The sequence below is a fragment of the Bos javanicus genome, chromosome 15, assembly GCF_032452875.1.
Source record: "Bos javanicus breed banteng chromosome 15, ARS-OSU_banteng_1.0, whole genome shotgun sequence".
NCBI classification, from domain to species: Eukaryota; Metazoa; Chordata; class Mammalia; order Artiodactyla; family Bovidae; genus Bos; species Bos javanicus.
In genome coordinates, this window is record NC_083882.1 from 65725576 (window position 1) to 65753459 (window position 27884).

At 40.2% G+C, this 27884-nt stretch overlaps 1 long non-coding RNA gene across 1 annotated transcript; it reads left to right on the plus strand.

Annotated features, from left to right (window-relative positions):
- The first annotated feature begins 953 nt into the window (after positions 1–953).
- LOC133226963 (uncharacterized) lies at positions 954–15809 on the plus strand. The gene is made up of 2 exons (XR_009729679.1): positions 954–4593; positions 14135–15809. It is a non-coding gene; the product is annotated as an uncharacterized LOC133226963 (long non-coding RNA).
- The last annotated feature ends 12075 nt before the right edge of the window (positions 15810–27884 follow it).

A 27884-nucleotide genomic window follows, 5' to 3' on the forward strand; every position in this document is an offset into this window, starting at 1 on the left:
TGGGCTTCCCAGGCGGCACTAGTGGTAGAGAACCCACCAATGCAGGAGACGCAAGAGACCCAGGTTCCATCCCTGGGCTGGGAAGATATCCGGAGGAAGGCATGGCGACCCGCTCCAGTATGCTTGTCTGGAGAATCCAATGGACAGAGGAGCCTGGTGGGCTACAGTCCATGGGGTTGTGGAGTCGGACATGACTGCAGGGACTTAGCCCACAGCATGCACACACCTCTTTCCCTATCCTTGTCTATCTGACAGGTCGCATGTGAGGCTTCCTGACTCATGTCTCTGCCCCTGGGCACCCACTATCTTCCTATCTACAAGTGCCATTTACATTGCTCTTTGCCACCTGGATCCCTCATGTCATGACCTTATGCAAAGAGATCCTGTTCCAGGGAAGCTTCCAGGATGATCACCACCCTGTAACCCTCTGCAGACCAGACTACAGAACAAGCACCGCTGAGCCTAAGGTCACTGCTGTAGGTGGAGGGGTAGGCTGATGCCCTGAACTGGCACTAACCCCTGACTAGCCTCTGCATACTCTGTATGCTGTCCCTGGGGCCAAGAAGCAATGCCAGATGGAGCTAATTGGCACAGAATCTGACTTTCAAGAAACAGAGCCCTTCCTGACCTGCCCATGACTTTCTAGCCTCTCCCTTAATCATGTCCCTCTGCTGCATCCACGTGGATCCATCTGTTGTTTGGCCTCTCCCAAAATGACCACTACTTGCCTTTTAAAATAAGGTTCAGATCAAGCATCACTTCTTGGCTTTGGGATGTATTCTGGAATCTTCTAGATAGAGTCAAACAGCCCTCTGCACACCTATAAATGCCTTGTGGATCTTGCTTTATGACACTTCTAGCTTTATCTAATCATGACCTTTCTTATTTGTCATATTGTGAGCTTCCTAAAAGCAGACCATGTTTGTTCAACTCTTATCTCCCGCACCCACATAGTAATTCTTCAACTAGTGGTTGAATGAATGAATGACCTGTTGCATGCCTGGGAATTAAAATGAATGAATATGAAGAGAGGAAAGAAAGAAAAAAGATTGTCTCTGAGCTCAACTCTTAAAGAATTCTAACACCATCCTGTGACCTGTACGAGTGACCCCCGTCTGTGATTGATGCGGGCTGGCAGTCTGACAACATGTGACTCAAGTATTCCTAGGAATATAAAGCCTTGAGAGAGGGCAAACATACCAGTCAGGAAGAGCTTGAAACAAAAATTATCGTTAAACAAACACTGAGGGAGAGCTGTCTTTGGTAAGAAATAATGCCATAAGAATGCCTCAGGATTCAGAACAAATAAATCTAGATAAAGAAGAGATTGTATCAAAAGGAAACCTATTTTATTAAATGGAAAGGTAAGATGGGTGATTCTTAGCTCTCCTGGGTTAACAAAGTCCAGCAGGTAAATCAATGACATGGTAGTAAAGAATCTACAGCTGCTTAATACAGAGTGCTTTTGGCTCAGGGGAAGAGAGGTGTTTCATTCAGCTTGACAGCATGTATGCCACACAGCCGTTTGGTTGATAAGGTCAAAGAAAGTATCTCTATACTTTCCAAGTTGATGGTAGTACTTATCAAAGACCACTTAACAGCCTAAAGCTGCATAAAACAGCGTAGTTGTGTCGGTTTCCCCCAAAAGGTCATGTGTAACTCGTGGATGTGCTATGTTGCATAAGGACAGCTGTAACCAGAGTTACGTGTCGTTCCCAGCCCAGCCCCACCCTGCTCCAAGAGGATTAATGATGGAAAAAACCTGAAGGGCACAGAAGCAACACTCATTTTAATGAAACTGTTCTGTAGTCATTAAGCATTGAAAAGAGGCTGAATTCAGGATCTCTCGGGCCATAGTGCTATATATAGTGCTATAGAATCAAGATAGTATTACAGATTTCATCAGTATCATTCTGCAGTGAATTGGCAAGAACTTTCCTGGTAGAGAGTCTTGTAGGGTTTGGGGTTCTTACTGAACCTGTTTTTAGAAATGGTCAAGCATGTTATCTTTTCCTCTGCAAAGATCTTGCTGGACTGGTGTTGGGCTCAGTGAAAGACACTTGCTTTTGAGGAACCTAAAGCTGGGAGTCCAGGGCAGTCAGAACCTCAGTGGCTTTGTTTGAAAGACCACTGCTGCTGCTGCTGCTGCTAAGTCTCTTCAGTCGTGTCTGACTCTGTGCGACCGCATAGACGGCCTCCTACCAGGCTCCTCTGTCCCTGGGATTCTCCAGGCAAGAACACTGGAGTGGGGCTTATTTTTCTAAAGTAGTCTTGAAACTGGCTCTCTTTGGTCTGGCCTCTTGTGTTCCCTCATCCAATATCATTTGACTATTTCAATGCACTAATAGGTGGCAAAGAGATCCCAAGCTGATCGATGTTTTTTTTTTTTTTTAATGATTTTAGGCTTTACTGCCAGGATCATCCCAATTTACACCATTGCCATGAAGTGCTTGTTTGTCTATGGTGATGTGTGCACTAAATAATGCAGGGAAATCTGGCAGGTGGTAGGTAGAGAGAGCAGGCACTGGCTACCTTTCCTGTTGGCTCTTTGTTCATGCTGTTGACTTTCAGGTAGACTGTCATCTTCACCCTTCTTCTCTCACCTAAGCATGTGAAAAGGAAGTTGAGACCTCTGATCTGCCTGTTATCCTGTATCCATGCTGGTTACAAGCACTTACCTTAGAGCCAGACTGCCTGAGTTCCTACCCCAACTCCACTGCTGCTGTGTGACACAGGGTAAGCTGCTCAACCTCTCTCTGACTTGCTCCCATCTGAAAAACCCGGGGTCATCATTATACCTTCCTCATAGGGTTCTGGAGAGGATTAAATGACTTAATATTTGTGAAGTACTTGAGTGTTAGGTACTGTTATTTTTAAGCCCCCTTGGCATGCAGATTCTCAGCTCTTCACCCTTGCAATTCCACACGTAGAACTTATAGCTGAAAGAGGTAGGTCTGGTTGTTCCCCTTTTTTAATAAAGGAGAAAACTTAAATCCAAAGAACAGACAGAACTTTTCCCAAAGTCACATGGCTGTTAGGGATAGGGGGAGGTCAAGCATTTGAGCTCTGCCAATTAAGGCATCTTTTTAGTGGTCCGTGGTTTGTGGGCAGTGAGAGGATCAGATTTCCATATAGCAAGCTGGCTATTTCTCAGATGAACTAGTCTTATCTGCTTAGGCTTTCTGAATGGGCATAAAGGGGATGACTTTATAGTTTAAGAACATAATGCCCAAGTCAGTGTGCAAACTCAGGAGGAGACACAAGGATTTCAGAGGACGAAATTACAAATAGCCAGGGGCCAGAATGCCCCTATTTAGAGGGCCCTGGGACTCTGGTGGGAACTGATGACTTTACGGTGACCAAGGGGGGCTGCACAGGAGGAGGGGGAAGTGGATTTGCCAGCCAGGACTTAAAAAAGAAGAGACCTGTGGTTCATAAACCTATTCAGTTGGGCGGCCAGGCAGTAAAATGGGCATCTTTTATTATATAATCCGCTCTCACACAGTACCAACATAATATTCTCACCATCGCTCCCCCAAGATCCTGACTGTCCTTATCAACCAGACAGAGTAGGGCCCCTCTTGACTGCCTCTTCTGCCTCCTCCCCTCATTGGCTCCTTCTTGATCACCCTTAACATCAATTTCATTGTGACTGAACCTCAGTCTAAAGATCAGGATGAAGCAGTGTGAACTGCCATGATAGGAAAGAAAGAAAAGTCACCCTTTGGATAACACTAGTCCACAGGCTTAAGTTGCCATGGTTACAAAGGTTATGCTTTTGTGGAGGGGGAGGAGGGGGAGGGGGGCAGCTGTCAACCTTGCTGGTCAAGTGGTCTCCCAGAGCCAGGGACACAGGGTCACCCCCAGGATGAGGAGGAGAGCTCCTCTCCAAGTCTGCAGAGCACACGCTTGCTTTATTTTTTCCTATTCTTTTTAAAAATTTGTATTTATTTAAAACAGACTTTTGGACTCAGTGGGAGAAGGAGAGGGTGGGATTATTTGAGTGAATAGCATTGAAACATATACATTACCATATGTGAAACAGATGACCAGTGCGAGTTTGCTGTATGATGCAGGGCACCCAAAGCCAGAGCTCTGTGACAACCTGGAGAGATCGGGTGGGGAGGGAGGTGGCAGGGGGGTTCAGAATGGGTGAACACATGTACACCTATGGCCGATTCATATTGATGTATGGCAAAAACCATCACAATATTGTAAAGTAATTTTTGTTGCATCAAGATAGATTCTTCAATCACCTGAAGGGTGAGGATAACTTACTGTTGTTTATCTCTTGGGTTCTCAGGAACTGGCAGTTACCACATGTTGTCAGTTAATTACTTAATTGAATCTTTATGCCTCCCTGAGCTCTGCAGATTGGAAAGTTAAGTGTAGTGTTTTCTTTTAGGACTGCGCCTGCTCACCTTTGAAATAGCTGAGAGTGGCCCTGATGTTGGCTTCCGGCAAGAGGCATGGACCTCCTTCCCTCTGAGGTCTGGCCACCTCCAGTAGACCTGTCTCCCCATTTGCTTCTAACTAGGATGTTGCAGTTAATGCTGGTGTGAAAATGATTAGCCTGAGAAAGCCCAGCAGGATGTGAGTAAATTAAAGAGTTGGGTTTTTTCCCCTGGGTTTTTAAGCAAAAGGAACCTACAAAACTAAATAAAAAGTACCAACATTAATGAATATAGGGGCAAGTCCAAAGCCGAGATAGCATTTTTGCTCTAAGTAAATCCACAAAGGGAATTTCCTTCCTTTAAAAAAAAAAAAAGCAAACTATTAGAAAAACTACTGCTTTCACCATTCTCTCTATGCCTATTTTTCCACTTCTGGGGTAAAGTGGAGAAGGGGTGGGGACTCTTGGAAGCTAACCAGGGAGAATACTGTCATTGGGTTAGATGGTTCAGGAAATTTATGATTAGATACTCAGAGCCTTTATTAAAGGGGAAGCAACTTGCTGCAATTGATATGGGTCAGAGGACTTGATTACACGGCCAAAGTGACACAATAAGGATGAGACTACCCTGAGGGGATATACTGCTGCTGCTGCTGCTGCTAAGTCGCTTCAGTCGTGTCCGATTCTCTGCGACCCCATGGACTGCAGCTTACCAGGCTTCTCCGTCCATGGGATTCTCCAGGCAAGAACACTGGAGTGGGGTGCCATTTCCTTCTCCAATGCATGAAAGTGGAAAGTGAAAGTGAAATCGCTCAGTCGTATCTGACTCTTAGCGACCCCATGGACTATAGCCTACCAGGCTCCTCCATCCATGGGATTTTCCAGGCAAGAGTACTGGAGTGGGGTGCCATTGCCTTCTCCCGAGGGGATATACTACTATGTTACTAAAAAGTCTGGAGACCCCAATTTCTTAGAGGGAGAGGGCCAAGCTTTGGAGTTGCCTGCCTCAAGCATTAGAAATCTGCTGACTCTTGTCCAGAGCTATAGAGCTGGCTGCCTCAGCAGCCCAAAGTCTAGGTCCCTGTTTGTTGAAAGAGGTCAGCCAGCATTCTGACCCTACTCAGGTTCCTGATTACTTTGAATTAGGTGGCCTGGAAAGCCCCAGAGATTTCACATCTGATATCTGGAAGTCAGTTGAAAGAGAAGCTTAGCAACCCCATCCCCAGAGACAGTATAAAGGTCAGCACCTTCTAGCAGCTGGTTCTGGTCTCTGGAGTTTGAGTGTCTGCATGAGGCCAGCCCCATGGGGGGTCATGCATTTCCATGTGGGGCAGGGCACATGGCATCGTCTGACTCTGAGCAGTATAGTTTCTGAGATTTGCCTGCTGAGAGAGACGCTACTTCCTTTATTGTTGTTGCTTTGAAACACAGTTTTGTTTTATTTTGCTCTTGCCATGGAGACTGTAATAAATAAAGAGAAGCGTGATTTCTTAATGGTCTCCATCTTCAGATGTACTTTTCTGCCTGATTACCTCAGAGCATGCAGCTCATGGGAATAAAGAAGGGGGAGAGGAAAGGTGAGCTTTGGCAGGAATAGGCAACACATTCAGGGCTGGGAACCAGTGTACTCTCAGGCCAGGTTCTGACATTTGGTGTGTTTTTGTTTGCAGAAGGATATGATATATGCATTATGCAATTAGAAGCAATTTCTTTTTGAAAATTGAGTTAAATCCAATTTTTTGTATGTTTTGGCTATCCTAAAGAGGGGTTGGTTTTCAATTACTTCAGTATGGTGTTGCACAGACTCATTCTAGTGGAATCCAGTTAGATGGTCCGAACACTTGTTCCAGAGGTTGACATGTGTTTTGATTTACACTATGCCTGGATGGACCGTGCATACCCTTCATTCCTATGGAGGATGTAAGTTGCAACAGAAGACTTGGGATAGCAGCATCCTTGCTAAGCTATCGAAGGAAAAAAAATAGGATTTTTCTGATTAATTCCCAAATCTAATACTGCCTTTCAGATAGGTACCATTTCAAGTACCATTTCAAGTGCGATTCTCAATTCTGGGTCTACAACAGCCTCACTTGAATGGAACGTTAATCCCATCCATCTTATTCTTCTTACCCCCATCACTCCCAGAGAGACCAGTGTGTCTTGGGTGGGGACCTTGGGATGGATAACAGGTGCCTTTGAGCCTCAGCCACGGTTGAGAAACTGAGTTTAAAAATGTAGTTTTTTTTTTAAGGGTAATTTGTTTTAATGACAAATAATAAAGAAACCTAAGGATACAAAAAAGGAGATGCTTATAGAAATAGAAACAACCAAATGTAAAGCAATTGCCCTTCAATTAAAAAAGAAAATAAATTTTAAAAAAGACAACTAAATAATGTCCATGATCATAAGGCACCTTGCTTTTATAATCTGCTGCCTTATCTCGTGGGCTAATTTGGCTTTACATCAAAGTCAGTGCTATAAAACTATAAAATTCAATTTTGTTATTGAAATCAAAAGCATGGGAAAAAGCCACCTCCAACTATTACAGGAAAAGAGTGCCATTTCACTGGGTTATATCTGGCCTCACATACCAAGGTGATATGTATTAGTCTGCAGGCAAGGAATTGTTAATTATCTGGATAGTGGTTGGCTTGTTCCTGGTAAATATAGTCTCAGTTGGATATGGACGCAAGCTTTATAAGGATTGTTCAGTACATATACAACAGATAAGCTGATAACAACCACTTAACCATGTGCTGCGTACTCTTCTAATGCTTTATTTATATCACCTTCCAGCATCTCTACAAGGAGGTACCATTGTTCCTGTTTTACAAATGAGAAACTACGTACAGACATTTGTCCACATTCACTCGGCTGGTTGACAGGGTTTGGAACTCCGATCTGTACGGCCCCCAAGCTATGTTGCAAGCGCCGCACACAGGTCTCACCCCTGCCCCGTGGAGTTGGCCATACTGCAGCAATAAAGACCGTGGAGCTGACAGCTCTGCAGCTGCTTCAGAGAGAGATGTAGAGATTCATGCACAAAGATGTGTGCCTAAGATATGTTATAGCAAAAGGCCAAATATTCTTGTAAAAGTGGCAGAGATGACTGAAGAGCTTTATTAAGCATGTATTAAGTATGTGCAGTGGAGCATTACCATCTGCTAAATCTGGGTGGTTTTATTGACCTCTCTATTTTGCTGTATGTTTGAAATATTTCATTATTAATCATTCTTAGGCAAAAGGAAATGGAAGAAAGCAGATAAGTTCTGCATTGTGAGTTGTTCAGGTAGTTTTTGCATAAACTGGAGGGCGATAATTGCTGATATGACCTCAAAAGAGATAAGGGAGCGAAAGGAAGGTTTGCTAATTAGCTACTAAGAAGAGAGAAATGTGAGAAATAATTAAATCACCTGGTTCGGTGTGCTCCTCCAACGCATCCTCCCTGACTGTCTCTTCCAACTTAATGACTCAGAGCAATCAGCCAACGATACACTCCGGGAGAAGAGAGATCTTGTTAAACTTTGAGTTTGATGCCAGTGATGCATGCATTGTTTTCACAAATTATATTAGTGCTCATGCACTGGAATTGCTGTACTTTAGACACTCAAAATTATGGACCAACTATCTCTAGTGGTTGCCTGGTTTTGGAGTGAACCTCAAAGGCGAGCCTTGGCTAGGAAAGATTTTTCCATATTCCAGCAGCTTTTGTTCAAAGCATATTTTGTTTATACTTCCTTCCAAGTTCAATGTGACACGGATGGTTGTGCTTTGATTTTTTTTTTCTTTTTTGGGGTTCATGGAAATCATAAATGAAGTTTAATTTTTTAATCTTGCCCTTCAGAGCAGCTGACACATCTCAGCCAATGTTTGTTGTATGTGCAAAATATACGAAAGGGAGGAGTCAATTAAAGCCAAAAGGAGTAACAGAAAGGAAATACTTGAGAACAGAAACCAATAAAATAGTAGGGAAAATGAATAAAATAAATTGGTTTTTTAAAAGATTAATAACATTTTTAATCCCCTAGCAAAATTTATCAAGGGAAAAAACCCCACACAAATTACCAATGTTAGGGAAAATATTATATATACACACACACACACACACATAAGGAAGGAGTAGCTATTTCAATGGCTATAGGACATTAATGTGGATGTCTTGTTAGAGCCGTTGATTTGATTTTAAGAAAGCTCATCATTGTCGTTTATTCTTTAAGTTGTGTCCGACTCTTGTAACCCCATGGACCGTGGCCTGCTAGGCTCCTCTGTCCATGGGATTCTCCAGGGAAGAATACTGGAACGGTTACCATTTCCTTCTCCATTTAAGAAAGCTACTTATATAAATAAGCTATGACAGAGGGAGTTCATCCACGTTTTAATGAGACAGCTTAACTCTCCTGCTAAATTAATACATCTACTTTGAGACTTTAATCTCCAGGAGAAGTGGCAACAGAAAGGGCAGTTGAAGAAACACTCCTTGTACACATTCACAATGTTTATTTTTATAAAATCAACACTGTAATATAATTCCACTTTTATCTAAAACAAAATGTATAAATGCAATTAACACTAGAAGAATATACAAACCAGAATATTCATAATGACTAATTTTCTCTTTTAGATAATATTTTAGATTATTGGATTTTACTTTTCCATGTTTTCTCACTTCTCTGTGTCAAGCCTATACAACCAATTTAGAATGAGAAGTGAAAGTTGCTCAGTTATGTCTGACTCTGTGACTCCATGGACTATAGCCTGCCAGGCTCCTCTGGGATCTTCCCAACCCACACATCAAAACCAGGTCTTCCGCATTGCAGGCAGATTCTTTACCAGCTGAGCCACAAGGGAAGCCCTTGTTTTGTTTTCTTTGGCTACAGACATGTGGGATCTTTGCTCCTCAACCAGGGATCGGACCCACACCCCTTATGTTAGGAGGTGAAATCTTAATCCCTAGACTGCCAGGAGAAGAAAATACAATAAATGTTTCAGGATCAAGAGAAAAAAAATGAATATACACCAATGTTTAAGGGTCAAGAAAAAAAGAAAAATGAATATGCACCTACATGCGACAGCTGGACCATTTCTAGTGATGGAATGCCTTAGGTTTCATTGCTCCATTTGCAAATGAGGAACACAACACCTCTGTGAGAACAGCCACGGAAGTGACCAGGAGTGACTTCTGGCTGTCCTGCAGCTTCTGCAGTGAAGAGTCTAGACAAATCTTCCTCCCCAAGGAAGGCTTTGAGGAGTGGAAGCTTCAGGAGGAAAGGGCAGCCATCCACAAGCAAGTCTCCTACCACCTTACCTCGAGCAGCATAAGGGCAGGACAAAGTGTAGCTGGTAAAACATCTCACGCAGAGCAGGGGCTCAGCAGAGTTGAATGGCAGCGACGTCCTGGCTCTTCCAAGACACTGTAGAGCAGATATTTATGGATTCACAGACAGTCACTCAGAGATGTAATAGGCAGCCAGTTCAGCATCTCCTGGGAGCCTTTGAAAATGCAGCTTTCTGCATTTTCTTTGTCACTCAGGGAGATTTGGGTTCAGTGTTTAAAGCATTCCAGCTGATTCCTACACTCTGGTTTGTAGGATCTACTGTAAGACAGACTTTTACAGACAGGAGAACTGAGTCAATGGAACTGAGTTTTTCTTTTTTTATGCTGGGTATTCTACATGACCATTGTCCTTCATCAAGTGTCTTCCTTCAGAATTGCCATGGCTATCCCATTGCCTTGGCTGAAAACATCGCTCTGACTCACTTTTTAGAACTGCTTTCAGAACACAAGGCATTCTTTTAGCCACCCTCAAAAGTATGGTGGCAACACACTTTACAGAGGAGAAAGGAGTGCTAAAGTAATTTGTTATATATTTTTGAAGTATTTATTGACTGAGAAAGGTTTTGTTACATTGACAGAATGACAAAAACTCCTGTTTTATTCAAAAACATTTTCAAAAATTATTTCTAATAAACTGGATGTAACATATATATATGCAGAAACTTTGAATGTCTAGATGTTGATTATATGACCATGAAAAAATAGCAATTAGAATAGTTAATCCTGGTACTCATCCTTGTTCTTCAGTTTCTTAATAGTTTTTATCCTTTAAAATATAAATTTTTGTTGAAGTATATTTGATTTATATCAATCATATATCATTATATCATGATATGAATATTATATTTATATCATTATATTACTCTCATAGTGATTTGATACTTTTATAGATTACACTCCATTTAAAATTATTATAAACTGTTGGTTATATCCCCTGTACTCACATTATATCCTTGTGTTTTCTTTATTTTATGCCTCATAGTTTGTACCTCTTGACCCACTTCTTCTGTCTTGCCCCTCCCCCTCACTCCTCTCCCCTCTGTAACCACTACTTTGTTCTCTGTATTTCTGTTTTGTTTTATTCATTCGTTTGTTTTAACTTTTTAGATTTCACACGTAAGCGAAAACACGGAGGATTTGTCTTTCTCTGACTTCAGCATGATACCCTCCAGGTTCACCCTCAGGATGAACCTGGAGGGTATTATGTTGTAGTGGATGGCAAAGTTTTTATTCTTTTTCATGACTGAGTAATACTCACAGCAAAACTGAGCAGCAAGTGTAGAGATTGTCCTTACCCTCCTGCCCCCGCACATGCACACATTCCCCCGCTGACATCTCCCACCAGCGTGGTACGTTTATTGAACTGACACACCGTTACCACCGAGTCTGTGGTTTATATTCGGGTTCATTCTTGGTCATGTACATTATCTGTGTTTGGACAACTGTGTACTGACATGTATTCATCATTATAGTATCAGGCAGAGTATTTCCACTGCCCTAAAAATCGTCTATGCCCCACCTAGTCATTAGCCGTTTTTAACTCTAAAACGGTCTCACTAGTATTTTTCCGAAGAATTTTTTTAGTGTATTGCTATTTTTGTGTGGATTTTTTCCCTTAAAATTTCTTAGATAGTCAAATTGTAATTTCTGGCTAATTTAAAATTCTTGACGTATTCAGTTGACTCTTATTTGTAGTTAAAAAAATATATTTTTAATTGAGAAAATAAGTTACAGATGCTGGTAAGATCAGGATGATTTATGTTAGATGAAGGATATTCTCAAAACTATTTTTCTGTATTGAAATAGCTAAATATTTCAGCTTGAATACTTTAGATACTACCTTTCAGCTTCAGTTTGAAGTAACTTTTTTGACAAATATTTTTAAAGACAGAATTTACCATAAAGATTGCTTGTATTAGGACTTCGCTGATGGTCCAGTAGCTAAGACTCCTCACTCCCAACACAGGGGTACCCGAGTTCAACCCTTGGTCAGGGCTGCAGCTAAGACCTGGTGCAGCCAAATAAATATATAAGTAAATAAAAAATATTTCTAAAAAACTTTGCCTGTATTTATTATTATTTTTAATGCTTCACCAAACTTAAATGGTGAAAAATCATATGGTTTTTACTTTTACTTCACTCCAGCAGACATTATCAAATTATCTAATAAAAAATAGATGCTCCATCAAATTATTCTCCTACATGTTGAGATACTCCAAACTCAATTACCAATTTTCCAAATAAAATCTCATATATTGTTTGAATGCTCATTATTTTACTTGTTTAGTTCCATCTTTCTTTTAATAAGAAGATATTTCAATGTCTCCTCATTGGCAAGCTTTCCCTTATTCATGGCAGTTCCCCCAAAATTCCAAATGCTGCACTTTGAGGGCTTTCCATTTATTGCATACTTTAAAGATTTCCAACTGATTTTAAATGAAATTCAACCAACTTTTAGAACTCTCATTTCTGAATAAATAAACAGAAGTTTGATATATTTTGGACACTAGTCTTAATCACTATCAAAAGATCCTGCTTCTTAATTCTGTAATATTAGGGGGTTTAGTTTCAACATCCAAATTTTGGAGGACTCCTTCCATTTGCTTTCCAATATTAACAGCTCTTTGAAAAAGAGCTAAATACTGCTCTCTTTTGGGCTTCTCAGGTGGCTCAAGTGATAAAGAATCTGTCTGCCAATGTCATGCAGGATATGCAGGCAGGCGACGTGGGTTCAATCCATGGATGGAGAAGATCCCCCAGAGGAGGAAATGGCATCCCACTCCAGTATTCTTGCCTAGAAAATCCCACGGATAGAGGAGCCTGGCAGGCTACCGTCCATGGGGTCGCAAGGAATCAGACATGACTTAGCAACTGAGCGCACGCAGCACACACAGGTTGATAAACAAAAATTGAAAGACCTAAAAAAGATTTTACATCTGATTCATTATGAACAGCAAGGAAGTAAATCTCATATTACTGTGCCAATGTTTGAGGGTTTTTTTCATTTTCAACATTAAACTTGTTACAAAATTTGGTAGTTTAGTTTTTGTATCTGTGTATGTATAGTTTGATAGCTCTAGCTTCTTTTTTTTAACTGGTAAAATACTGTGACTTGTTTGTATAAAATTATGGCGTATGTGTTTAACCATAAGTTGTGACTTGACTCTATAGGCTGTTTTTATTTAATAAGAACACTGTTTTTACTATATGACTGGAGAAGGCAATGGCACCCCACTCCAGTACTCTTGCCTGGAAAATCCCACGGACCGAGGAGCCTGGTAGGCTGCAGTCCATGGGGTCGCTAAGAGTCGGACACGACTGAGCGACTTCACTTTCACTTTTCGTTTTCATGCATTGGAGAAGGAAATGGCAACCCACTCCAGTGTTCTTGCCTGGAGAATCCCAGGGACAGGGGAGCCTGGTGGGCTGCCGTCTATGGGGTTGCGTAGAATCGGACACGACTGAATCGACTTAGCAGCAGCAGCAGCAGCATGCTTCACCAAAATTTGCTTTTATATTAATGGAAAAGCAAATAAATTTGGCATCACTGGTAAACATTTCACTTGAATTTATAGAAACATTCAAAAAAACCTCAAGTGTTTCACTATGAACAGGATAAACTTCCAAAACTTTCCTTGAAAGTGAAAGTCACTCAGTCATGTCCAACTCTTTGCAACCCCATTGACTATAGAGTCCGTGGAATTCTCCAGGCCAGAATACTGGAGTGGGTAGCCATTCCCTTCTCCAGGGGATCTTCCCAACCCAGGGATTGAACCCAGGTCTCCAGCATTGCAGGCGGATTCTTTACCAGCTGAGCCACTAGGAAATTTGGATTTCAAAAAGCAAATTAATATCAGAAAACAACTGATTTTCTATATGAAGTATCAAGTGATAGTGGTGGGTAAAATTGGAATTATTTAACTATTTGCAAAGTTCCCACTTTTCCCCTTTCAGTTTCAAAACACTAATTTTAAATGTGCACAAGAAATCTGAAAGTAAAAATAAGTGAAATTAATTTAAAAAAATATTCAGTCAATTTAAGTGGAAAAGCCATGCTTCATAAAGTGATGTATAAATGTACATTCTGTAGCTGTAATCAGTATCTACAGACACATTGTTTAAATATCCACTTAGCTCAAGAGGGAGGGAATATATAGTTATAACTGAGTCACATTGTCGTATGGCAGAAACCAACACAGCATTGTAAAGTAATTATCTTCCCATTAAAAAATTTAAAAATATCCACTTATGATTAAGTAGGTGACGATGCTTCTTCTGCAGCAGATTTGTACCTTCTGGTTTTCAAGTAATTGTGATATCACTATGACACCCTAATTAAAAGGGATATTACCCTTAGTGAGGATTGTCAACAAAGGTCAGTCTGATTGAGGCTATGGTTTTTCCAGGAGTCATGTATGGATGTGAGAGTTGGACTATAAAGAAAGCTGAGCACAGAAGAATTGATGCTTTTGAACTGTGGTGTTGGAGAAGACTCTTGAGAGTCCCTTGGACTGCAAGGACATCCAACCAGTCCATCCTAAAGGAGATCAGTCCTGAATGTTCATTGGAAGGTCTGATGTTGAAGCTGAAACAGCAATACTTTGGTCACCTAATGTGAAGAGCTGACTCATTTGAAAAGACCCTGATGCTGGGAAAGATTGAGGGCAGGAGGAGAAGGAGACGACAGAGGATGAGATGGTTGGATGGCATCACTGACTCAATGGACGTGAGTTTGGGTGAACTCTGGGAGTTGTTAATGGACAGGGAGGCCTGGCGTGCTGCGGTTCATGGGGTCGCAAAGAGTCAGACACGACTGAGCGACTGAACTGAACTGAATGAGGGATTTGATAGTAAATATGGCACCCCACTCCAGTACTCTTGCCTGGAAAATCCCATGGATGGAGGAGCCTGGTAGGCTGTAGTCCATGGGGTCGCTAAGAGTTGGAAACAACTGAGCGACTTCCCTTTCCCTTTTCACTTCCATGCATTGGAGAAGGAAATGGCACCCCACTCCAGTGTTCTTGCCTGGAGAATCCCAGGGATGAGGGAGCCTGGTGGGCTGCCGTCTGTGGGGTCGCACAGAGTCGGACACGACTGAAGCGACTTAGCAGCAGCCAAACATATCTGTGTACATTACACTTATCAATTCTCTTGAGACACAGAAGCATAGTATTTCATTGTTCACTAAATGTATACATTCAGTTTAGTTTTGAAAAAAAAATGGCTCATTGTTGTCTACAAGATTTATTGTAAAATAAGTGCAAAATAAGATGGTCATAGATTTATATTGAGTGATGACAAAAATCACAGTGCAAGACTATTTTGACTTCTCCCTGTGTACTCTCCAGTAGGACTGGGCAGTGTCTGTTTTCTGCATGTATTTCATAAATATGTAACCTATGATTTCCATTTTCCTCTGACCCCAGTGAATGGTGGCCTGGCATTATCAATTTCACAGACTGTGGCAAGACCATACAAAACTAGCTGCTAGTGTTTGCACGAATTTAGCAGCAAATAAAATACCGTACTCTACCAGGCTACTCCAGAAGAATCTGGAATAGAGTCTCCTGCCAGTTTGTTAAATTTGCCCCCAGATTCACCTTTGTGTGTCCACTAGCATGAACTGCATAAGGAAATGCAAATGAGCCCCTATCTGGGGAAGTCTGAGGCCAGGAGAGAAATAACCTGCTGGAGAGGAAGGTGATGGCAATTAAAGAAGGGATCGCTACATCAAGTGGCTACATCAAGTGGCCAGCAGGGTGGGCACCAGCAAATGAGTGACTCATCACACTGGAGACCAGAAGGAAGTAAATTGTTCCGAAATTCTTCTGTCTGTGCTCATGAGTAAGAGGCTTAATTATGCTGAATGGAAGCATGATCCCACTTGCATGAAATTCTACAAATTTCATGTAAAAAGATCAGAGCATTTGTTGCCCCCAGGGAGTGTGGACAGAGGTGATTGGGACAAGGCATGAAGAAATTTTCTGGGGTGATGTTAATATACTACAGCCTGGTAGGTTTGGATTAAACAGTTGTATGCATTTGTCAGATCTCAATAAATGTCCGTGTTAGATTTGTGCACTTCATTGTGTATAAATTTCATCTTAAAGTAACAAGTTAAAAATATGCATGATGAAATATTTAGGGTGAGAGCTGGACTGTAAAGAAGGCAGAACACCAAAGAATTGATGCCTTCAAACTGTGGTGTTGGAGAAGACTCCTGAAAGTCTCTTGGACAGCAAGGAGATCAAACCAATCAGTCTTAAGGGAAATCAACCCTGAATATTCATTGGGAGGACTGATGTTGAAACTGAAACTGCAGTATTTTGGTCATCCAATGCTAATAGACAACTCATTGGAAAAGTCCCTGATGCTGGGAAAGGAGAAGAGGGCTTCAGAGGATGAGATTGCATCACCAATGCAATAAACATGAACTTGGGCAAACTCTGGGAGATGGTGAGGGACAGGGAGCCTGGCATGCTGCAGTCCATGGGGTCGCAAAGAGTCAGACACGACTGGGTGACTGAACAACAACAATGTTTTGGCATCTGCAATTTACAAAATAAGATAGATTGATGGATGGACAGAATAGATGGATGGGATAACCTAAGCATAACAACGTGTCAGCGGTAGAACCTAGGTGGTAGATACGCAGTGTTCACTAGGAAATTATTTCAGCTTTACTGTTTGTTTGAAAGTGTTCATAGTAAAATGGGGGATAAAACAGCTTCCCTGTGCACAGTGGTAGAAAGGGTCACTTTCATCTGTTCAATCCTATCAGTATTCACAGACAATAATTCTCACTGGTAATATTGTTTATGAATATGTGTGGATGTCAGTATAAATGGAGGCAGTATTACTTTACTGTGATTACAAGTAGAGTGTCAGGACCAGTATTGGTAGATCCTGTGGTATCTTTTCATTTTGTAAGTGAATATCTTATGATAAATAAAATTTTTGTTCTCTCTGTGTAACACATATATAAATAAACACATATATATATATCAAGCATATACATATGCATATGATATATGTGTTTAAAGGATATACACCAAAAAGTTAGCCATAGTTATCTTGGGATGGTAAATTATGGGTGATTTTTAAATATATTTTCTTATTTTGCCCATATTTTTAAAATTTTGCCCATAATTTTAAAAATTTTCTCCAATGATCATCTATTTCTTGTGCCATGCTGTAAGTTTTCAAAGATGTTCTTTATTAAATGCAATAATAAATAAAAGCAAACAAAATTTTTTCATATGGATGTAAATATTTTGACCTTTTAATTAATCACCTCTTGAATTACGTTTCTGTGGAGTATACTTGGGCATTTTTTCAAATGATGGTAAAATACACATAACATAAAAAATACCATTTTAACCATTTTAAGTGTACTGTTCAATGATATTAAGTACATTTTCATTATTGTGCAACCATCACCATCATCCATCTTCAGAATGCTTTTCATTGTGCAAAACTGAAACTCTACACTGATTAAACAACTCCCTGTCCCCCTGTCTTTCTCCAGCTTTTTGCAGCCATCATTCTGCTTTATGTCTCTGTGCATTTTGAATACTCAAAATATCTCGTTTAAATAGATTCATATAGTATTTGTCCTTTTGTGACTGACTTATTTCACTCAGCATAATGTCTCCAAGGTTCATCTATATTGTAGTGTGTGTCAGAATTTCCTTCCTTTGTAAGACTGAATAGTATTCTATTGCACGTTATATCACTTTTTTTATTACTGGTTCATTCATCCATGAACCAGAGAAGGCAATGGCACCCCACTCCAGTACTCTTGCCTGAAAAATCCCACGGATGGAGGAGCCTGGTAGGCTGCAGTCCATGGGGTCGCAAAGAGTCGGGCACGACTGAGCGACTTCACTTTCACTTTTCACTTTCATGCATTGGAGAAGGAAATGGCAACCCACTCCAGTGTTCTTGCCTGGAGAATCCCAGGGACGGGGGAGCTTGGTGGGCTGCCGTCTATGGGGTCGCACAGAATCAGACACAACTGAAGTGACTTAGCAGCAGCAGCAGCAGCAGCATCCATGAACACAATGCTTCTATCTTTTGACTGTTGATAATAATGTTGCTATGAACATAGGGGTACAAATATCTTCTTGAGCCTCTGCTTTCAATTGTTTTAGGTATGTCCCCAGAAGTGAAATCACTAGATTAGATGGTAATTCTGTGTTTAACTTTTTGAGGAACTGCCATGACAGACTCCAGAGGGGCTGCACACATCTTACATTCCCACCCACAGGGTTGCAATGTCTCCACATCCTTGCCGACAGCTGTTATTTTCTATTTTGTTGTAATTTTGTGGTAGCATCCTAGTGGATGTGAAGTGGTATCTCACTGTGGTTTTCATTTGCATTTGCCCAATGACACTAGTGATTTTGAACATCTTTTCATGTACTTATTGGCCATTTTTGTATCTTCTTGAGAGAAAGATCTATTCAAGTCCTCTGCCTATTCTTTTAATTGGGTTGTTTGTCAGTTGTAGGCATTTTTTCTATATTCTGCATCTTAACCCCTTATCTGGTATATGATTTACAAACACTGTTCACCATTCTGCAGTCGCCTTCTCACTCCGTGTCCTTTGACACACAGAAGCTTTACATTTGGATGTAGTCCAATTTAGGTTTTTCCTTTGTTGTCTGTGCCTTCAGTGTTGTATCTAAGAAATCATTGCCAAACCCAATGTCATGAAGCTTTTCTTCTATGTTTTGTTCAAAGAGCTTTATAGTTTGCTCTTACATTTATTATATTTAGATCATATATCATTTTGAGTTTTTTTTTTTTAATAGGTGATATACGAGAAGGTGCAACTTCATTCTTTTGCATGTGGAAACCTAGTTTTCCCAGTAATGTGTATTGAAAACACTGTTCTCCCCCTGTATGGTCTGGGCACCCTTGTCAAAAGTCATTTGACATATTTCTATTCTATTAAATTGGCCAACTGTCTGTATGCCTGAACCACGCTGTTGATTACTGAGTTTGAAATCAGGAATTGTGAGGCCTCTAGCATTGTTCTTTTCCAAATTTGTTTCCGCTCTCTAGGGTCCTTTGAGATTCCATAGGAATTTTAAGATGGATTTTTCTACTTTTGGAAAATACATCATTGGGGTTTTAAGAGTGATTTCATTGCATCGATAGATTAGTTTGGATAGTATTGACATCTTAACAATGTTAAGTCTTCTGTGAACACTGTCTTTTTACTTACTTGTGTCTTTAATTTCTTTCAGTAACGTTTTGTAATTTTCAGTGTATAAATCTTTGACCTCTTTGGTTAAGTTTATTTCTAAGTATTTTATTGTTTTCAATGCTATTGTAAATGAAATTATTTTCTTTTCTTTTGAATTTTTTTTAGTGTATAGAAATGAAACTGTTTTTGTGAGTGATTTGGGGGTATTTTTCTCCTTTTTTGGAGTTGAATATGTTCTATATTTTGATATGAGTGGATTACACTGGGGTCAGTTCAGTTCAGTTCAATTCAGTCTCTCAGTCGTGTCCGACTCTTTGCGACCCCATGAATCGCAGCACGCCAGGCCTCCCTGTCCATCACAAACTCCCGGAGTTCACTCAGACTCACGTCCATCGAGTCAGTGATGCCATCCAACCATCTCATCCTCTGTCGTAGTCCCCTTCTCCTCCTGCCCCCAATCCCTCCCAGAATCAGAGTCTTTTCCAATGAGTCAACTCTTCACATGAGGTGGTCAAAGTACTGGAGTTTCACCTATATAAAGATTCACCAATCTGGCCAGCTAAGATTTTTGTGCTTTTCTGCATGTAAATTAATCCTAAACAAATGGAAATTTATTATGATATATTCCAAACATCAAAATAATTGTGTAGGATTATCCTTCCACAGAACACTTTAAAAACCAAGCCAGCTAAAGTCTTAAGTGTAGACAGGTTCTTTATCACTCTATCCCATCCGAAGTAACCTCCAATCTGAAATTGCTGGGTATTATTCTCTTCATGCTTATTATAATGAAAAGTTCACATTATGGGTTCTCTTCCCGAATCTTGAAATCCTTATTACTTTTCTATTTGAAATTTTAGGGTCAATTTATTAAGCTCAGTGATGAAAGTTATCAGAAGAATATTTTCCTGAAGATTATGTTTTCTTAGAAAAAAAAAAAAAAAGCAAAACCCTCTCCACGTAGCCTCAAGTGTTGTTCAGACAAGTCTGCCGATGGCATGGGCTGTTGGTCATTTTCTGAGCCAGTGGAATTGTTACCTGGACCGTTCTCCTCAGCCTCCTGCTCCAGGTCACGCTTCTGCTGGCACAAAGCCTCTCTGACCTCCACGTGTTGGCAGCACCTCCTTCAGCTGGATCTCAGATGTGTCACAATCATGATTTGTCTTAAATCACTGATTCCCGCTTAATTTTTTCCACTTGTTCTTCCACTCATTTCTTTTATTTGAACATTTTCTTGTTTCCTGAGGCAAGCTTGCATCACTATAAAGTTTCCTTTTAGAATTTTTGTTGTGCCCCACAGATTTTGTATCATTGTGTTTTTATTTTCGTCTCTAGGTATTTTTCTAAATTTCTTCTTTAATTTGTTCAACGACACTTTAATTGTTTAGTAGCATTTTGTTTGGCTTCTATGTGTTTTTTTGAAGTTTTTTTTTTCCTATAGTTGATTTCTACTCTCACAGTTTTGTGGTCAGAAAAGATGCTTGATATGGTTTCAATTTTCGTAAATTTACTGAGAGTTGTTTTGTGGCCTAACACATGTGACTTAGCACTCCTGAGAAACCTGTATGTGGATCAAGAAGCAACAGTTAGAACCTTACATGGAACAACAGACAGTTCAAAATTGAGAAAGGAGTATGCTGCTGCTAAGTCACTTCAGTCGTGTCTGACTCTGTGCGACCCCATAGACGGCAGCCCACCAGGCTCCCCGTCCCTGGGATTCTCAAGGCAAGAACTGGAGTGGGTTGCCATTTCCTTCTCCAGTGCATGAAAGTGAAAAGTGAAAGTGAAGTCGCTCAGTCGTGTCTGACTCTGTGCGACCCCATAGACGGCAGCCCACCAGGCTCCTCCATCCATGGGATTTTCCAGGCAAGAGTACTGGAGTAGGGTGCCATTGTCTTCTCTGGAAAGGAGTATAGCAAGGTGGTATACTGTCACCCTGTTTATTTAGCTTATATGCAGAACACATTATGGGAAATGCCAGGCTAGATGAGTTACAAGCTGGAATGAAGATTGCCAGGAGAAATATCAACAACCTCAGATATGCAAATGACACCACCCTAATGGCAGAAAGTGAGAGGAACTAAAGAGCTTCTTGATGAGGGTGAAAGAGGAGAGTGAAAAAGTCGGTTTAAAACTCAGTATTAAAAAAATAAGATCATGGCATCCGGTCCCATCACTTCATGGCAAATAGGGGGGTGGGGGGTGTTGGAAGCAGTGACAGATGTCCTCTTCTTGGGCTCTGAAATCACTGTGGATGGTGACTGCAGCCATGAAATTAGAAGACGATTGCCTCTTGGCAGGAAAGCTATGACAAACCTAAACAGTGTATTAAAAAGCAAAGACATCACTTTGCCAACAATGGTCTGTACAGTCAAGGCTATGGTATTTCCAGTAGTCATGTATGGATGTAAGAGTTGGACCATAAAGAAGACAGAGTGCCAAAGAATTGATGATTTTGAACTGTGGTGTTGGAGAAGACTCTTGAGAGTCCCCTGGACAGCAAGGAGATCAAATCAGTCAATTCTAAAGGAAATCAACACTGAATACTCTTTAGAAGGACTGAAGCTGAAGCTCCAACACTTTGGCTACCTGATGCAAAGAGCTGACTGCTGGGAAAAGACCCTGATGCTGGGAAAGATAGAAGGCAGGACGAGAAGGGGAAGACAGAGGATGAGATGGTTGGATGGCATTATTGACTCAAAGGACATGAGTCTGAGCAAAGTCCAGGAGATAGTGAAGGACAGGGAATGTTCCATGTGCACTTGAAAAGGATGTATATTCTGCTGTTTGGAATGATCTATGTCTACTAAGTTCATTGGTCTAATGTGTTGTTTAAGGTCAGTGATTTTATGTCTGGATGATCTGTCCATTGATATCAGTGGGGTGTTAAAATCCCATATTATTATTGTGTTAATGTCAATTTCTTCTTTTATGTCTAAATATTTGCTTCATGTATTTAGAAGGTTCTATCTTGTGTGCGTATATATTTTTAATTGTTTTATCTTCTTGGATTGATCCCTTGATAATTATGTAATGTCTTTCTTTGTCTCTTGTTACAGTTTTTATTTTAAAGTCTATTTTGTCTGATATAAGTTTGCCATCCCCTCTTTCTTTTTGTTTCTATTTGCATGGGATACCTTTTTCCACCCCATCACTTTCAGTCTTTGTGTATCTCTAGATCTGAAGTGACTTTCTTTTAGACACTGTATAGATGGGTCTTACTCAGCCACTCTGTCCATTTTGATAGTAGCATTTAGTTCATTTACATTTATATTTATTATTGATAGGTATACAATTCTTGCCATTTTGTTAATTGTTTTGGAATGGTTTTAGTAGTTCTTTTCTGTTTCTTCTTTTGCTCTTTTTGCTTGTAATTTTATTACTGTCTTTAGTGTTGTATTTGGATTCCTTTCTCTTTTTTATCTGTGTATCTATGGTAGATTTCTAGTTTGTGTTACCATGAGGTGTGTGTGTGTGTTAAGTTTCTGATCTCTTAAGTTTTAATACATTTCAACAACCTTGCATTTTCACTCCCCTCATCCCCACATTTAATGTTTCTGATGTCATATTTTACACACTGTGTGTGTGTGTGTGTGTGTGTGTGTGTGTGTATTCCTTAACTACCTATTGTGGATATGGATGATATTTACTTCTTTTGCTTTTTAACCTGCCTGCTAGCTTTATAAGTGGCTCATCTACTACCTTTGCTGTATATTTGCCTTTACCAATGAGATTTTTTCTTTCGTAATTTTTATATATCCAGTTGTGACTTTTCTTTTCTGCCTAGAGAAATCCCTTCAGCTCTTCTTGTAAAGCTGATTTGGTGGTGCTGAACTCTTCTAGATTTTGCTTGACTGTAAAACTCCGTCTTTCCATAAAGTATGAATAATAGCTTTGCCGGGTAGAGTAATTTTAGTTGTAGGTTTTTTTCTTTCATCACTTTAAATATATTGTAGCACTCCCTTCTGGCCTGCAGAGTTTCTGCTGAAAATCTAATGATAGACTTGAGGGAGTTCCCTTGTGCATAATTAGTTGCTTTTCCCTACTGCTTTTAAGATTATCTTTAATTTTTTAACTACATTTTAACTACAATGCGTCTCGGTATGGTACTCTTTGGGTTTATACTGTTTGGGACTCTCTGTGCTTCCTGGACCTAGGTACTTGTTTCCTTTCCAGGTTAGGGAAGTTTTCAGCTATTTTATGTCTTCAAATTTATTCTCTGCCCCTTTCTCTCTTCTCCTTCTGGGACTCCTATAATGTGAATGTTAGTATGCTTGATGTTGTCCCAAAGGTCTATTAAACTGTTCAAATATGTTTTTTTCCTGTTCAAATTTTAAAAATTCTTTTTTCATATTTCTATTCAGTTTGAGTGATTTCCACTACTTTTGCTTCTAGTTTGCTCATTTGTGCCTCTATAGTATATAATCTGCTGTTAATTCTTTCTAGTCTATTTTTATGTTATGGCTGTATGCTTCAGCTGTGTTTGGTTCTTTTTTATATTTACTTTTTGTTAAACTTGTCACTGGGTTCTTCCATTCTTCTCCCAAGTTTATAAAGCATCTTTATTATTATTACCTTGAACTCTGTTGGGTAGATTGCTTATCTCCACTTCATTTAGTTCTTCTGAAATTTTATCTTGTTCTTTGATTTGGAACATAGGCCTCTGTTGCCTCATTTTGCCTAATTCTGTTTTTATTTCTATGCATTAATATTTGGTATGTTGGTTATACCTCATAATCTTGGAGAAGTGACTTTATGTAGAAGATGTTTTATGGGGCCCATTGACATACTCTCTTTTGGTCACCAGAGCTATACACACTGAGAGTCCTCTCTGTGGGCTGCATAGCCCTTCTGTTGAGGAGGACTGACTACTGTGAGCATGCTGGTATAGGTTTGACTGGCTTCTGGTCTGGCTGGTTACCAGTCCCTGCCTGATGTGAGGCTACCTGCTTCTAATGGGTGGGGCCAGGTCCTGGCATAGCTGGCTGCATGACCTGGGGAGTCCTGGTCGTGGTGCTAGTCCATTGGTGGGCAGGACTGTGAAGCTCTAGTCATCTTGGGGCTAGTTCTGGCCCACTGGTATGCAAAGGCATGACCTGGGGTCACTGACTGCCAAGGTGGGTGTTTTGAAGCTAGTATCAGCTTGCTGGTATGCAGGACCAATTTCTGACATGGCTGACTATGGGGTTCAGGGTGTCCTAGAGCTGGGGTCAGCTCACTGGTTAGTGATCCATGTCCCCAGGATAGTTGGAGGTTCAGGGGGGTCCTATGCAGCTGGTCTGTGATGGATAAGTCTGTCCCTACCTGGCTAACTGCTTTCCCTGAGGTGTCCCAGGACTGGTGCCTATCAGCTGGTGGGCAGAGCCAGGTCCTAGTGTTAATAAGCTAGAGAAAGTATTCCAAAATGGTGCTTACCAGCACAAGTGTCCTTGTGTTAGAATGAACTCTGAAAAATGGCTGCTGCCAATATCTGTGTCAGCTGTGCACGCCCCAGTTGCCCCTTCCTCTTCTTGGGGCTCTCCAAGATCAGCAAGGGGGTCTAACCCAGGCCCCTTTCAAATTACTTCTGCCCTTGGTCTCAGAGCATGTGAGATTTTGTGTGTGCCCTTTAGGAGTACAGTCTGTTTGCCACATCCCTGTGGCTCTACTGGCTTTCAAAGCCTTATCTTCCTGGTGCAGAAACCCTGCGCCAGGGAGTTCAATATGGGACTCAGACCCTTCACGCCTTGAGGAGAACCCCTGCAATTGTAATTATCCTCCGATTTGTGGGTTGCCTGCCTGGGAGTATGGGTCTTGACTATACAGTGTCTCTACCCCTCCTACTCATCTCACTGTGATTCCTTTATATTTTTAGTTGTGGAAGATCTTTTCTGTTAGTCTTTTTCCACAGGTCATTTTCATTGATAATTGCTCTGTAAACAGCTGTAACTTGGTGGGCCACGGGATTAGGTGAGCTCAGTGTCTTCATACTGTGCCATCTTGGCAACCAGCGATGTATGTTGATTCTATATCCTGCAACTTTGCTGAATTTGTTGTTAGTTTTAACAGCTGTGTGTGTGTGTGTGTGTGTGTGTGTGTGTGTGTGTGATTTTTAGGGTTTTTACATAAAAGATCATGTCATCTGCAAATAGAGATAATTTTACTTCTTCCTTCCCATTTTGGGTGACTTTTATTTCTTTTTCTTGTCCAATTGCTCTAGCTAGGATTTCTAGTATTATGTTGAATAGAAGTGGCAAAAGTGGGCATCCTTGTCTTGTTACTGACACTACAATAAAAACTTAATCTTTCACCATTTAATATGTTAGCTGTGGAATTTTTTATGCAGCTCTTATGTTGAAGCAGTTTTTTTTCTATTCCTACTGGGTTGAGAATTTTTCTTTATCATGAATGAGTGCTGAATTTTGTCAAAGGTTTTTTTCTACATCATTTGAGATGATCATGTGTGACTTTTTAATTCATTCTGTTGTTGTGATAGTGATTACTTTTCATGTGCTATACCATCCTTATCTCCGGGAATAAACCCTATTTGATCGTAGTGTAAAATCCTTAAAACATAATGTTGAATTCTGTTTCCTCATGTTTTGTGGAGAATTTTGCAGCTTTCTTTTCTTATAGTATTTTGTCTAGCTTTGATATAGACTAATGCTGGCCACAAAGAATGAGTTTGGAAGTGTTTCTTCCTTTTCCATTTTTTTGGGAAGAGTTTGAGAAAAATTAACGTTAATTCTTCTTTCTGTGTTTGGTAGAATTTACCAATGAAACCATCTGGTCCTGAACTTCTTTTGGTTCAAAAGGTTTTAGTTAATAATTCAATCTCCTTCCTAGTAATAGGTCTGTTCAGATTTTCTGTTTCTTCATGATTCAGTCTTGGTAGGTTTTGTGTTTAGTAATTTGCCCATTAAACAAAAATGTTAAACAGGGTAATCAATGGTATAATCAGTGAGAAATTTTGCTCTCACTTTTAGCCTCATCAATTCAGTTCCTTCCTTCCTCCACAGATAACCAATTGTATTTATTCCCTGGGTAATGTTCCAGTGTTTTATACACTATTACTATGAATTGAAGTATATATTTTTCCTCCTTTCTGAAACAAAAACATCTTTTGTTTTTGTTTGTTTTCTATTAAGAATGTATTATGAGGTTCTCTCCATTGTGAACTTTCTTTGTGTGAATAAACTATATATTATTATTGAATTAAAATATTAAATATTAAAATGACAAAATTGTTGCCTCAGTACATCAGAGATAATGATTTCATTGTTCTATGGTGTGTATTGTTGTTGATAAAAAGTATTCAGTCATTTTTATTTTCCATTATTTTTCAGGTGATCTTTTTTTTCAGGGCCTTCCTGGTGACTCAGTAGTAAAGAATCTGCTGCCAATGCAGGAGATGCAGGTTCAGTGCCCAGGTCAGGAAGATAGAAGATCCCCTGGAGAAGGAAATGGCAGTACACTCCAGTATTCTTGCCTGGGAAATCTCATGGACAGAGGAGCCTGGTGGGCTACAGTCCCTGGGATCACAAAAGCGTCAGACATGACTTAGCAACTAAACAACAACCGCAACATAACAACAATCTTTTCTCTTTCTGGTTGTTTTTCATTGACTTTGGTGTTTTTCATTTTCCTCAGAAATTTCTTATTTATTTTTATTTATATTGTCTAGGACTCTTCTGAACTTGTTCTGTCTGAAAACTGAGAACTTGAATCTTTCTTCAACTGTGGAAATTTCTTATCTCTTATCCTTTTTCAAATTATCATTTCATCCCATATTCTCTAGTCTTGCTTTCTGAATTCTATTAAATGAAGTATGACATGTTGTAAAAGTCCAAGCAACACCATCTATATCAGATGTCTTATGAGTAGTAATCTTTAGAACTATATGAATAGCAGCCTGATTTTATATCTGCTGGCTTTTTTCAATCTAGCCTCCATATTTTCTATACATTTGTATTTGCCATCTGTTCTCTGTGATATTGTCTAAGTAGTTTCCTCAGTTTTATTTTACATTTCACTAATTCTTCATTGACTACGCTAAAGCCTGTGACTGTGTGGATCACAATAAACTGAGGACAGTTCTTAAAGAGATGGGAATACCAGACCACCTTACCTGTCTCCTAAGAAATCTGTATGCAGGTCAAGAAACAACAGTTAGAACTGGACATGGAACAACAGACTGGTTCAAAATTGGGAAAGGGGTATGTCAAGGCTGTATATTATCACCCTGCTTATTTAACTTATATTCAGGATACATCATGTGAAACACCAGGCTGGGTGAAGCACAAGTTGAAATCGAGATTGTCAGGAGACGTGTCAATAACCTGAGATATGCAGATGACACCACCCTAATGGCAGAAGGTGAAGAGGAACTAAACAGCCTCTTGATGAAGGTGAAAGAGGAGAGTGAAAAAAACTGGCTTAAAACTCAACATTCAAAAAACTAAGATCTTGGCATCCAGTCCCATCACTTCATGGCAAATAGATGAGGGAAAAATGGAAACAATGACAGACTTTGTTTTCTTGGACCCCCAAAATCAGTGCAGATGGTGACTACAGCCATGAAATTAAAAGACACTTGCTTCTTGGAAGAAAAGCAATGACCAACCTAGACAGCACATTAAAAGCAGAGACATCACTTTGCCAACAAAAGTCCGTCTAGTCAAAGCAATGGTTTTTCCAGTAGTCATGTATGGATGTGACAGTTGGACTGTAAAGAAGGCTGAGTGCTAAAGAACTGATGTTTTTGAACTGTGATGCTGGAGAAGAGGCTCAAGAGTCCCTTGGACAGCAAGGAGATCAAACCACTTAGTACTAAAGGAAATCAACCCTAGATATTCATTGGAAGGACTGATGCTGAAGCTGAAGCTCCAATACTTTGGCCTGATGCAAAGAGCTAACTCATTGGAGAAGACCCTGATACTGGCAAAGATTGAGGGCAGGAGCAG